This window comes from Fulmarus glacialis, unplaced genomic scaffold (genome assembly GCF_000690835.1).
Source record: "Fulmarus glacialis isolate BGI_N327 unplaced genomic scaffold, ASM69083v1 scaffold2400, whole genome shotgun sequence".
Classification (NCBI taxonomy): domain Eukaryota; kingdom Metazoa; phylum Chordata; class Aves; order Procellariiformes; family Procellariidae; genus Fulmarus; species Fulmarus glacialis.
The window spans coordinates 173,264-188,237 of NW_009189412.1; positions in this window are offsets into that span (position 1 = coordinate 173,264).

Consider the following 14,974-nt stretch of genomic DNA (forward strand, 5'->3'; position numbering starts at 1 on the left):
CACTAAACAACTCCATTTCCATCATAAAATATCCTTAGAAGGATATTTTTCATTTAGATAGTTGTGCTGTCTCCAAGATCAACCAGTCAGACAGGTCTATAGGTTTAATCCTTTGTCTCCAAAATCTTTTTAGCCTGATACACCCTTATAACCCAAAGGCACGACTAAAAAGCCAATATCCACAACAACATCAAATCCTTTGCAAAGGATTTAACTTCAAGACAATAAACTAATGTAGTCAGTGGGCTAACATAAGCTAGGTTGGCTTTCACTATCTAGCTTCTGGCAGTGACTCTGCCAACTTTATTGGGACTGTTTACATTGTAGATGGCCTCTTAATTATGTCTCCAAAAGTCTAGCAGTATATCTTGGTCCACACCCTTTTTTTACAGCAAACAGCAATGCCTTTCAGTGCCTCTAAGTGACAGTTCTGTGATAATTAGCCCTGTTTTGCAGAAGTCTCTGGGCTGCAAACAGCTGAGAACACTCAACTCTTTTCTCTCAAGAGCTCAGCCCCAGGTCTCAGGAAAACCAACAAGCAGCTCTTCCACACACCTAGTTCCCAGAGCATTTTTTCCCCATGGATTGTTTCAGAGCCATGAAGTGTGTAGTAGCAGAGCCCATCGTATCTGGTGGTCTGAGAGGTATCTCAGAAAAGAAAGCAGTGTGCTGTGATCCTTTGCACAATGGGACATAGTGCCACGGAGTGAAGGGTCAGTGTTCAAAGGGGCTGAAGAAGGTGGGCTGCTCCCAACATCAGCATCATAGCAGCTTCCCCATATAAGACAAGATACCACATTGCAGCTGGCAAATCTGATGTGCCAGTGAAATACAAAGGGTATTTACCATGGCCTCAGAGATCATTAGGATCCACAAACTACAATTTAGGAACCACGAACTTATGCTTTAATAATACAGACAGTCCATACATGGCTTAAATTTTTGTCAAAACTATTCACCTTTATGGATCTGCAGACAAACAAAAACTTTTCTTAAAATCACTTCTCCCGTTCTAAAGCCTAGTTTCCAAGCTTCCCACCAAACATTTTCATGTTACCAGAGGACGAAAACCCTTAACACTACAACTCTTAAGCAACAACGATGATTGTGGAGTAAGATAATCAAGACAGTCCAAATGCTTATATTTCTGACTCCTTCATGCCATAACTTCATTAGTGCTGTATTAGGCAAGGTACTAGGCAAGCTGAAGACAGAGGTGCATCAGGACTTCAAAACCCCTCAACATTCAAGGGCGGAAGACAATGGACAAACTGTAAAGTCATATTAGTATCCCAGGCTAAAAGGTAGATATATAGGTCAACCCCATTCTATCAGTCTGATACTGACTCTGGTAAAATAACAAAGTGAGAAAAGGATTGAGAACAATGTAGAATTATATATAGTTCACGATAATCAACATGGATTTATGGAAAATAAATCCTATCAAATTAAATTGATGTCCTAATATGACACAGATTTTCATAGCAGTAATAGGGGTGGTAGAACTGCTTAACTATATATAAAGTATTTTGAGGGCACTAACATTTGGACCAGCAAGACAGAAGATGAAGAAATCAATAAAATGCTTGGTAAGTTTAATCAAAACCAGTATTGTCAAAATGTCAATGGCAATAGTCATCAAGCAACCGTCTTAAGGGATGCTCCATAGGCAGAGAATCCCCTCAGGAATCCATGACTCTGATCATGGGTCATGATTTGATAGCAAACTTGCCATGCTGCCCTTTGGCCAAAACACAAATGCAATCTTTGGATGTGTGAATAGACCTGTATTAAATCCATATGACTACTGCTGGTTCCGTGTACCCAGCTCTGATGTCAAGGGGAACACTAGAAATCAGGGAGCAACTCAGAAAATGACTAAAGGGGTTTAAGATGTGCCTTATGAAGATTCCAGCCAATCACTCCAATTTGTTCCTCAAAGAAGATTAAGAGAGAAAACCACACCACTGTACCAGGGAACAGAAATTCATCCATTCTACCAGAAAATATGAGGGCGTGCAACTGGTGCAGCATCTTTAGCAGGGTTGGTTACTTCAGACTCCCTGTATAGTCAACAGACAAAAATAGGGTCTTACAGGATGCAGTTCATCTACGCCCATTTTAGATGTCTAACTTTGGATGAGATATGTCATACCCCAAAAGTGCCTATATCTCTTCACTGACCAGAGAGAGAATCTGGGGTGGAGGAAAACAAGCTTGAGCCTAGATATTCCTTTGCTTGTAGAGATCTGAAGTTGGGAGGGAGAGAACCCACCTAGACTAACTGGGAGTCAGATTCCCTTTTGACAGCACTGGGACAACGTACCAAGAGGCAGAGTAGATTTTCCTTCAGCAATGGCATCTAAATCAGGGTCAGAAGGTGCATTGCTGTTGTGACAAGTCCCATGCCCTGCATTATGCAGGTGGTCAGGCAGCACTGCTGCAGTGCTTCCTTCTGGCCTTCCATCAATCTACACTTGGATAAATTTCTTGCAAGGCACCTTGAATTCTTCACATGAGCAATTCCATTTATCTACACCATCAGCCTTTGTTCACTGCCTATTGTCATGTAACAATGGCTATCATATGCAGCCTTAAATAAACATTGTATGTGTGCTTGTGTACACATATATAAATATATGCGTATAACACGTGTGTATGTATACGCACACGCAGAGTTTTTACATTTATGCCTGGATCTTGATCAGCAATGAGCAAGCTTGAGACACGTGTTCACTCCAGTACACTTGGATCTAGGCTGTTGGTGTCATTCTTCACCAAGCAGCCCCTTGCTTTAGAACAGTAGCTGTTTCCGCCTAGACGCTTGCACTGGTGAAGAGTCACCAGTTCGCCAATGTACAGCATAAGAAAAAAAGGCAAGGTTTGTTGATACTGTTTATTGATCGCCTGTGAAGCAGTGACCATTTCCCCCAACCCAGAGAGGCAGGAGCAACAGCAGAAACATATGAAAAAAGACCATTTAAATTGTTTTGCAAGCACTGTCAGTTTAGGCTCAATAACTAGACATAGGCTCTTGCCAGCATTTCTTCTTGGTTTGTCCATGCTCCTGGTAAAAACTGAGATTTTTAAAGAAGATACCTACGAAGGCCAGCCTAGCATCTCCAATAACAACATTCTCACGAGTGGCTTGTTTTTCTGCTCTTCAGGTTCCGCCTTGGCACGAGGCAGAGGCCGAATGAAAAGCAGGAGTTAGCTAGGCCAGTTCACATCTTGTGTTGCAACTTTGTGGGAGGGAACGCTTGCCCTTGCTATTGTAAATTAGGGAGAATAATTCCCTCATCTCTGGCTGGGGTGGAGCTGCCACAGAACTGCTTTCTGAAACACAGCCAAGGGCTATTACAGTTCCATGTGTGACCAAGAAGCAAACAATCAGCTTAACCTGTCCATGCTAGCCTGGGTCTGGGACTCTCACTGTCCCAGCAGCCCTAGGAACAAAGATAATAAAGCAATGGGAAAAGAAATGGAAAGGGACATGGCTATTTTCAAACTACCAAGTGAAATCTGTTCTTCCATACAGCACATAGCTCACATTTGTTGGGTCACTGTTATACCAAATCAGAACAGCTGCCAAACAAGAATCCAATCCACTAACAAATGGTTGAGCCACCACAGGGAGAGAGGATAGTGTTACTAAGAAAAGTTGCTCAGAACCAGAACAGTCTGGTTGCTTTCTGTGTTTTGCCAGGTGACAAAAAATACTTTATTGCAAGCTGAGGAGTTTTGCAGGCACTTTTTTTTCCCCTGTGTTTACTCTGAGCCCAAAACTTGAAGTTAGCTCGAACACCTGCTGTGTTTATCAACTCAATTCCTCAGAAATATCAGGGAACAGCCAAAAGGCTCCTTCAGTTCTCCTGTGCAAGGCGCTTGTACACACAGACCTCCTCTCTACTGTGTGCACGAAGGTGAGAGGGAAGCTCTAGCCTAAGTAAGTGGCCTCTGTAGGGATAACATATAGGCATATATATGTGCTTTCATCCGAAGAACTCAAAGCATTCAGAAACTATCATTAACTGAGCTCCTAAAATCTCCTGCGAAATAGAAAGGTACCGCCATGGCTTTGGGGACATGGTGTAGAAGCTCTGGAGTCATTTTTTCCTTTTTTTTTTTTTTTTTTTCCTTTTACCAGCCCATTTCAGTTGAGTGTGAGCTGGCTGGAGGCTAAACAAATGCTGAAGCTGAGACCTTAAAACTGGAACACATTTGTGGATTTAGCAGCTTAAATTTTCCAACAAATGCAGTTTTATAGCATGAAGTCTCCGAAGCTGAACATCTCAGACCTAAAGACACTGGGCTTAACCTATGCTCAAAGGTCCCTCAGCACCTGATAGACTTCACAGCTGCTGAGTTTTATTGCTACAACCAGACAGTTCAAACCGAGGACATCAGCCAGTTTAATAAAAGCACAGCGAAATATCCCAACAGTGACCTATTCCAAGTATCATGTGTTATGGGCATGCTCATGCCTTATCACAAAGTCATGTTTGAACAGGTCGTTAGACTGGAAACAGCAGCTTGCTACACCTGGTTGTGGAGTGCTTGACCATTGCAAGGAGAAGCTGAACTCTCTGAAAGTGAAATCCACTGCACACCAATCACAGGCTCCAACAAAGTAACAACACTGCACAGTCTAAAGATGGGATGGAGAAGGAATAGGAGGAGGAAAAAGCCTCAGTCGTCTCCTCCGAATAGACTTTTTTCTCCAAAAGAATTGGGAGAGGCTGGGAGTAAATTTGAGCATCGGACTATGTACGGATAGTCTTACTTTGCACAGATCCATACATGTTTAAAAGTAAAGGGCCTCCTAGACATCCTTCTATACTGCAAAATATGCAGCTGTTGGTTTCTACTAATTTCTCAAGGGGGTTAAACTGTGGACTAGAGCCACCACAGGGTGAGAGGGTGGGTGGAGAGGGCATGTCAATTGTCATGAATTCTCTCAAACAAATGGGAATGTGGTGGCTAGCACCATAAACAGGGCTAGACTCTCAGACCAGCATTGGAAGAACACTGGGGAGTTTCCATGCCAGGATTAAGTTTAGACCCCAAGTCAGGCAGGACTGACTGCATTCATTGAAAATTTAAGCTGCTAAATTCACAACAGTGTTCCAGTTTTAAGATTTCACCTTCAGCATTTATTTAGCTTCCAGCCAGTTCACTCTCAACCAAAATAGGTTGGTAAAAGGATAAAAAGAACAAATTACTCCAAAGCTTCTGCACCAGGAGCACTGTTTGGAGTTACCATAATCAAATGGATCTGGCTTTGCAGAAGAAAAAAATGTGGTGGGTACAGGCGAGGTAATATTTAAGGCATGGTCCTTCACGGTTCTCACAAAAGTGAAAACTTCCTTGTTTGGCCAGTGCTCTCTCCCACTTGTGTTCATGAGCACAGTCACTGGTGTAGGTCTCAGCACCTGCCTTTTAGGCTGGATAGTAATGCCTGGGTTTCCCTGTGCCTTGCTTTGGAGAAAGTGCTGACCTACCATAGCTTCATCTCTTCACCACAGCTGCTCTTCTCCAGCTCCTTAATTCCCAGGACCTCTTTTCTGGCAAGTTATTTTTTGGCTGAATCAGCTCTCTGAGCCGGTTCCCTGAGCAGCTGCCCTGCGTGGTCAGCAAAAGGGCCAGGACAAGTAGCCGGAGTCTCTTACGCTCTGCAGTCACTAATGCGTGGAGACGCATTGGGTTTGGCGTTGGGTTTGGCTGGAGCTGAAAGGTGTGTCTCAGCTGTTTGATTTTGCAGGTGAGTGTCAGTTTGCACAGACCACTAATAGCCTCATCCCAAAACTCAGCACTCGGCTACACAAATCCCAATTCCAGTTTCCCTGAAGACTGGCAGAAAACCAGGCCCGCACAGCCTTGACAACAGGTCTTTGAGGGGTGCCTGTACCCACCATTTTCTTCAGACTGTCTCCCTAGACACCACAAATTCATCTGCTTCACCCTGATCCTGTGAACAAACAGGTGGTAGATTAGAAGCTGATATAGCAAGCAAAGATGTATTTAACAAAATTTGAGAACAGATTTGATGTCTTGGAAACAAAACCCAAGATATATCCCCGCTTGTAGCCCTAGGGATTCAGGCAACATTTTGTCTTTCAAACACTGCTTTCAGTTCTGAATAATCTCCATTTCCATTGCCATCTGCCTCATTTTGATTCCACTGGTACCACACTTGCCCGGAGAATGGCTCTACCTGGCGTCAGACTCTTACAGTGACTGACAATGTGTTCACTTTCACGGTTCACTCCTGATCAGCCACACAAGTACTCCTCCAGGAGCTGGGAGTCCATGGTTCCCAGCAGCCCGGTGGCCAAACCCTCTAGACTAGACTATTCATTTTATACAGGACTGTTAATACACTCCATAATACTATACAGTTATTCATTCAGCCATGAATACCTCCATTAAGCTCATTGTTTTGGGTACTTTATCAGCTTTGGCATAAAGAGCATACACTGCCACATGGGTCATACTGGCTGAGACACTGCTTTGCCTGGACGTGTGACTGAGATCATGTTCCCCCAGCAATTTTTGCTGGCTCTCTGTACCACAGTAACTCTCAGACCAGGGACATCTTGCCCAGCCACGGGTTCAAATGCCTGGTAACTCTGCCCAGCTCTCTGTTCTGCACTGACCAGCAACCGAGTCTGCTCTTTCCCATTTCTTTCTCTACCTGGCCCTTACCTCTCCTCCCCAATCCCATTTCATTTGCCTCCATTCCTTTCTGCAACTCATGACCTTTTGGTTTTCTTTCCCCTTAGCTTCTCTCTTGCTAAACACATCAAAATCAATTATGAAAGATTAGACCATAACACTGGTTGGGAGCATGCTACTCAACCCATTTCTTTGTTTTCCCTTTTCCCACCCTGCTTCCCTTTTCACAACAAAGACCATAAAGGCTGCAAATCAGAGATGATTTCCTGGAGTAGGTTTTTCCAACACCCAGCCCAGTGGGGCCCCATTCTGCCATATAGAATGCTGATAAGTAGCAGTATAAATCTCTTCAAAGAGGGGAGGACCAGAGGAACGTGGAAAAAAACAGGTACCCAGAAGCCCAGCACCCCTTGATTTCCATCATCTGTCAAGGACTATGTTTGTATCTGCATTGCACATTACTGGATTTCTTTCAGACTGTGTCATACTAAAAGCAAGTTGACTATTTCTCCGCACAAACCTAATGACTAAGATGTGCCCCGTTCAAATATATAGCTAAAATGTGTTTCAGAATTGTCTATAATCCGAAAGAGCACGCAGGAATACAGATTTTTTTTTTTTAATTTAAATTCACTGATCGGAGACATGGTTTTGTCTTGTCTTGAGAAAAATAAGTCAAAAATCCCTTCCCTTCTCATTAAACCTGTGTCTACCAACATATCAGAATCCATTCTCATCTGAGCAATAAGCAAATAATTTTCAAACATGGTAAATGCATCTTGACCTTAAAAATCACACTTTTAAAGTTATAAAACAGCACTCCCCTGAAAAATGAAGTCGCCTGGAGAAGGGGGTCATTTTTTCAACAGACAGAGAGCACCCTGAGTAAACATGGCTGCTGTCTTCCCATGGTTTCCACTGCCATTGAAGTTAGAAGCCGCTCTCGCAGCTGCCAAGCACAATTTATTATATCTGCACCACCAGAGTCCCTGAGAACTTGAACGCACAGAATCGGAGACCATCCTACCCTACTGCCTTTGATGAGTGTTTTCCAACTGGGTAAACTAAATCCTTAAAAAGGAAACAGAAAATCAACGCCATCGTGTGCCCTGCAAGGACTGCTCCCTTCATGCAGCAATCGGCAGGGAGGGCTCAGGGCTCTTGGTGGGCAGCACCCGAACGCTTGCATTGGAGGAGCGACTTACCTAAGCGGAGCAGTCTTCAGAGCCGGGGGCAGCTAAGGCTTTGGCAGTGGGCTAGGCAAGCCTTCGTTTGCCAGGGTTCATGCTCTCCCCTCGCGCCGTGGGTAGGAGTCACATTCCAGCAATTAGCACGGCAGCACTAGAAACGCAGAGCGAGCAGGGCTGCCTGACTGAGACCCCGCGCCAGCAGATCTGCCAGCTGGATTTCATCCCCTTGGCTGCCAGAAACAGCTTTGTATCATCACTCAGTTAACTAATGCGCAAAAGGCAACTGTAATGTTGGTATGCAATTGCCTCTTAAATTAGGGAATTACGAGGCCTTCCTCAGTCAAATTATGAGGATGCACAGAAACGCAGTGAATAAGGGAGCTGCCATGGTCAGCTGGGTTGTGGGTTCCCTTTACATGGCCAAAGGTGCAAGAAGTCATAACTTCTGCTTGAATAGAAGTTACCACTTCTCCACAGAGCCACAGTAACTGACTGTGTAAATACCACCAGACCATTGCACGTGAGAAAAAAAAAAATTAAAAAAAGTTGATACAAACCACCTCCAAATGAAGTGTATTCAGAGGGAGTAGGCTCACATGTTTCACTTTGCATTTGCAATAGCCTCAGAGTATCTGCACAGCTTCTGGAATGGGTGGCAAAGAGCTTCCTGAAGCTCTCATAATGACCTCAACACATCTTAACGTTGCTAATGGCTAACGCAGCCAAAACAGCGTCCAGGACAAACGAGGAAACTTTGAGGAGACACAGAGCTGCTTTCAAAACCAGTCATACAAAAACCATTGCTTACTACAAATTGTCAGTTGCAAGCTTTTTCAGAACAGGAATATTTTCATCATGTTTGGAAAGTGCTTCACACCTTGCGAACACTACTAATAAAAGCAAGTAAAAGAGAAGCTGCTAAATAATAACAGATGCCAATATAAACAGGAGGGAGCTCTGGATGCCCAGTCTGTGACATTGCACCCATGATTTGGGTGTCACTAAGCCATTGCCAAACCTATCGCCAAGGAGAGGGTGGGTGAGAAAAGACAGGGAAGAGGGAATGGATCTGCTTGATAATAAAGCCTAACCAATGCTTTATAAAACACATGGTTCTAAATTATTCAGTTTGAAATACATTAAAAAGTCCAGGTTTCAGTCAGTTGAGGTGCCAAACATGAAGCTAATTTAAACAACTTACAGGTTGCATTTACAGGTTTAGATATCTCCATTTTCTTTTAATGGTGGAAATTCAGAGAAAATAACCACTCGCTCTTGAAGGGGAACATACAGAGGTGACAGCTTTCTTAAAAATTCTTTTTGAATGTTTTGAGAAGAGTCAGCATTGATCAGATTTCACATTTCAAAGCTTCTCAGGGGAAGCAGCTTTGGACACAGATCTAAGGAAAGACAGCTACGTTTGCAATGCATATGGTAGTCCATTAGCATTATATTTTCAACACTTGAGTGAAGTCTGTGATTTCCTGCATGTTGACTGGTGAGCTACAGCATAAATTCACTCTCACCCAGTATTTATAGCTGCTGGCATTCAAGACTCAGTTGCGATGTCTACTCAATGTCTCTTCATATGAAGTCCTATAATGGGTTGTCTCAGCTACAGGCAGAATAACAAGCCTTACCTTTCCTTGCATCTTTAGGTCAGCATTTCTTAATCAGTTGTGGTGAGTTAACAAGCCTGGTGTCATTCTGTTAACATACAAAGGAAAGAGCTCAAACTACAGATCCGGCAAGAAAGTGCTCTTCTGCCCTCCACTAGAACTCCATTCTACATCATTAAAATATTTAGAAAGAGATAAAACTGCGTATTTCACACACATTTCTCTTCTGGCTGACCTCAGCTGTCAGCACAGGAGAAGCTGCTACCACTGACATACCATTACTTCTAGACCAGTTCTGCTAGGCTCACTGTCCAGTATCACTGTTGACTACCTTTGAAAGGCTTTCACATGCCCATACGAATGACTTTAATGCCTTACCTGTCAACAAAAGCAACAAAAAGTAGTGCTTTAGTCATGGGTGTGGAAGGGAGGCTGGGATTTGTAACACACTAGCTTATCTGTGCCCCGAGCACAGCCTCCATAGAGCTGCTAGGGAAGAGCTGCTTGGGAAGAACAGAGATTTTGTTTCTCCCTGCTCTGTCTTCCTTGTGCACTTTTTTCCGCCCTAAAAGCTTACAAATCTAACCAGGTATTTTGCATTTGTTACATCGCAGCTTATTACGGTAAGAACATAATCTCAGTTGATGTTTCCCAGTGAAAGGTATCAAGTAAGATTCCCAACACAGAGACAGCAAGTCCATGACCACTGACAGAGAACTGGAAAGGAACACATGGATGTTTGAAACCTCCTCACAGAAGGGTGTCGGGCAGCTGTTTCTGGCTGTACCGATTCCCAGCACAACTAAGAATCTGAAGACACCCTTGTAAGGTCAGATCAAAGGTCCACTTACGCCCATGTCCAGTCCCTGATAGTGGCCAGCAGCAGATGCACAGGAGAAAAGAGCATAAGGAACAGGCCACGGACGGCGCCCTAATCCCTTCCCTGGTACATGCTCCAAGCTTCCAGCAACTGGCCATTTAGAGACTTCCTGAGCTAGAGGCCGCATCCGGACCATTGTACTTAATAGCCACTGATGGAACTATCTTCTATTAATTTGTATAATCCTTTTTTGAATCCATTTATACTTTTGGCCTCCACAACATCCCGTGGCAGTGAATTCCAAATTTTAACTATGTACTGTGTGAAAAAGTACTTCCTCTTGTTTGTTTTAAACCTGCTGCCTGATCATTTCATTGGGTGCCCCCAATTGTGTCACGCGAAATACTGATTAATCATTTCCTATTCACCTTCTCCACAGCATCCACAATTTTACAAACCTCTATCACCTCACTCATCTATACCCACCCTCACTCATCCCTTCTTCTATTTCGTCTCTGCTCCTGGCTCTTTGTAGCCCTGCAATACCCTCTTTGAAGCCAAACAGCATGCAATATTTACAATATGGGTGCATTTTGCATGTAAGCAGTAGCACAACAGAGGTTTTCCATTCTCTTCTCCTACTCTTATTTCTACTGTGTCTTTTTGTCAGCTAATTATGAGCTGAGACTTGCAAGAAATCCTTTCAACAACTGCAAGATCTTTCTCATGGTGGCAGCACCTCATCCAGGGTTCATTATGCATCCATACATGCTAGACTCACTTTTCCCTTCTCCACTGTGCATTATTTCACATTTATCAACACTTAATCATATCTGCTAGTTTATCAGCTAGTCACAAAATATCCTGAAACCCTTCCGCAGCTTGGCACAGCCTGACATTTCACTATCCTGTATAATGATGCACTCAGCAATTTAGGTCATCGACTGCTTCTGCTGATCATCGTTCAAACTCATTGAACAGCACAGGTCCTGGAGGGAAGGCAGTGGCAGCTTCTCTAGTTTGGAAAAGCCAAGTACTACTCGCACTCAGAGGGCCAACCCTTTAAAGCAGTGTAGGCACTGAGAGGACCTGCATTACATCCCAGTTGTCTCAGGAACTTCAATGACGAAAATTTCTGAAGGCACTGAAAATCCAAAGAGGTTACACTGATCACCCGTGGTTCCCACGCTTGCTGACTTAGCCGCATTTGTGAAGCAGAGCTCCTTCCAGCAGGGACACGGCCACTGTTTCCCCCCATCACTCCACGCTGTTACCGAGTCTGTGCTACACATTCTGTGAAGTTAACCCCTGTGGAAGTCAAACCCAGCTCCTCTGATCATGCTAGGACGCCTTGCAAAGACCAGCATCATCTTCTCTTTTTTACTTCATTTATCTGGCACTCGGTCCTATTTAAGCAACGGGTCTCCCAGCAGTTATATTGGAGTCCAGCATATTCAATATAATTATATTGAACATTATTATTCAATGTTATTTTTGGAGTCAATACTAGCCCCATGTGCCTGGCATGCTGCTCAGTCACCACACCAGGACCGCTGAGATGAAGACAGCCAGCTGCTCAAGGAGACTGTGGGCGGGAGGGCGTCACTTCTTAGAATCATAGAATCACAGAATCATTTCGGTTGGAAAAGACCCTTAAGATCATCAAGTCCAACCGTAAACCTAACACTGCCAAGTCCACCACTAAACCATGTCCCTAAGCGCCATATAAATATAAATAAAGTCTCCTGTTTCGTCAAAAAAATTACTGCAGAGGTTGGCCCACAGCTCCTAGAGGCAATGCACTCTACCTGCAGCTCCCTTGATAGCCTCGCCACTAAATACAGTAACCAACCAAGTTGTATTACACTACCTTCGTATCTCAAAAAAAGTTTTCCACTACATACAAACTCAGAAAATAACTCACCATGATACGTTAGATTATTTCTGCCCCAAACTTCTTCCATAAATGAGCACCTACTCATGACTGGAAACCATGTTCCCTATTCCAATCAGTATTCAAGGCACAGCAAATACGCAGTGAAAGAAATAGAGCTTAAGGACTGTTTCACAGCAGCACCATGGAATAGATACCACATGAGCCTACCAAGGAAGAGATGCAAACATCAAAATGAACTGGCCAAGCAGAACCCAGAGAAGCAGGAATTAAAAATTTAAAAAGGTAGGAAGCTCTTCAGACAGTCTAGGTCAAACAACCCTTTGAAGGACCTACACAGATCAGTGGCTCAGCAGAAGCAGCTTTCCTTATTTTATGCTGAAAATAAACTTCCAGACACATGGGCTTACATCAGCAGAGTTTGCCTGTGGCAGAATGAGACATCAGGGCTGTGCAAACCCTGCTCAGAAAGCCCTCCTGTGAAAGCCTTGCCTTGCAGACCAACAGGGCTCAGTGCAAGTGTTAAAGGACACCGAGGCAGGGTGGGAGAGGGCCAGTGCATGGCCCCAAGACAAGCCCCTTCCCCAGGACTTCCCCTGCCACCCTCAGGCTATTTTCAGTTTAGAAGCCCCCCAGCAGGAAAGCCACAGGCCAACGAGACTTCCCACCTCAAAGGGCTCCTGGAGTCATCCATGGAGTGAATCAACTTTGGCTTTGGGGCTCATTTGGGCATTAATTTGAGAGGTCTGTTGTATGGGTTGAAGGAGGAGGAGGAGGCAAAGAACTTCCTTATCACAGGTCAGCCATCACCGTTGGGGCTGAAAAGACACAAGGCCTTGCCTAGCCCAACACCTCTGAGCAGGGTAGAAAGATATAAAAAAAACCCCGAAACAGTAACACTCCTCCCAAGTGCTGTAAATTGATGGGGTGAACGGGGAAGAAAGGGAGGAGCAGGAAGCGGTAACTTATTTGGACTCCTGAAATGAGACTCCAGCTCTCAGAGGGTTTCACAGCTCGTCACTTGTTTTCACCCAGTCAAAAAAACCCAAGCAACACATCTGCCCAGGATGTTGTGCCATCTGTGGCTGCTACTGGACACAACTTCAAAATCCAACAGAAAGGAAGCTCTTTTTTTTTTCCACATTGAGCCCTTACCCCAGAGAAATCCAGCCTCCTTTGCCCTTCAAAGCAACCACTCGCCCTGCTTCGTCATCCCAGAAACAGCTCACTGTACCTGCAGAATTTCTCATTCCCCCTCCCTTTCCAATGCATATACATGCACTTCTATAATGGGCTTTTCCATGAACTCCTCTGACTTCAGCAAAATTGAAGTAGATTGAGTATTTCAGAAACAATTTAGACATTCCTACCAAACTCCGCAGTTCCCTGGAAACCCAGCAAGCTCTTGTGCAAGCTCTAGGCAGTTGCCTGCTCAGGTAGTGTCACTCTAGGGCACTGAGAAGGAAATGCAACCACTTGGAAAGGCCTCTTCATTTAAGGATGGCATGAGCAACTGTAGATGAGCACACAGCAAGGATGTAAAATGTTGAGGTTCCAAGTTATGAACAAGCTCCTTGACAGATTCTTCACTCCACAGCCGTATTACACCCATCAGAAGCTGCCTGCAGTGCTCCTCCAGTTGTACTGCACGAAGCCCTCATCCCTTTTCCCGTCATCTCCGTGATAAACACCCACGCAAGAAGTTTACTCGTAAAAATACATGCAAAATTTCAAAATGCCCCAGGGTCCAACAGCAAGTAGAAAAACACAAAATAAAATAAGATGGGGCGCTGTCCCTGCCTTCTCATTTTAGCTATCATTTTGGCACATGCCAGAACATGACCCAAGGCAAAACATCACCAGGTAATGAACAGGGATTTGCATGCAATTCCCGCAGTGGGCATGACCACAGGAACTGCTCAGTGCAAGTTCTTCCTTCTCAGGGTCTTCACAAAGCCCATCTTTGCACACCAGCTGCACAATAAATGGCTGCAACATCTAATGCTATTTGTACTTTTAATTAGATTATCAATTGATGTGACATAATAGCTGATGTTTCTGCACAAAAACATGTTTTTACCTTGATGCAGAACTGACTCAGAGCACAAAGATGCTTTGAGGTTTCTGTGCTTGATCAGCAGATTCAAATCCCTTGTTGCCAGATTGGCATAAATTGCTAGCCGGTCCGTTCCCAAGAGACAAGCTTTGGCTATCTCTCCCGACAGCAGTAACTAGTCATGTACCAATTAGATGCACATCCTTTCCAACAACGGCTTCGCGAACACCCAAAGAGAGTATCTTTGGATCTTACAGCCCTCCCATTCCAGAAGTCAGGCTTTTCAAAACGTCAGTGAAGATATCCTCAGCTTCCCCTAACGTGCAAAAACCCTTCCAAAACGTACACTGAAGAAAAATGGGCGAAGCTAAAATAAAGATGGAACCGCAAAGTACAAGGGAAAATTGTTTCTGAAATGTCTTTAAATGTGCCTATTTTTATGTGCAACGATACTCTTGCGTTCCTTCATGCTCTTTAGTCCTACCTCTGCTCACTTTAAGATCAAACTGGCATTTTTGCCAGCAATTCATTAAAAGCCTGCTCTCTGCCACCCCTCTCCCTCCCCACCTGCAGGCAAGCAGGGATCTGGGCCTCACAAGTCTGCTGTGGCGTGGGTGTTATTGGCTGTCTGTTTTGGCAGCCTCTCCTCCTTTCTTCCAGCTCTGTTTTGAAACACAATCTAAATTTAAAAAAAAAAAAAAAAAAAATGAAACTTTTCGT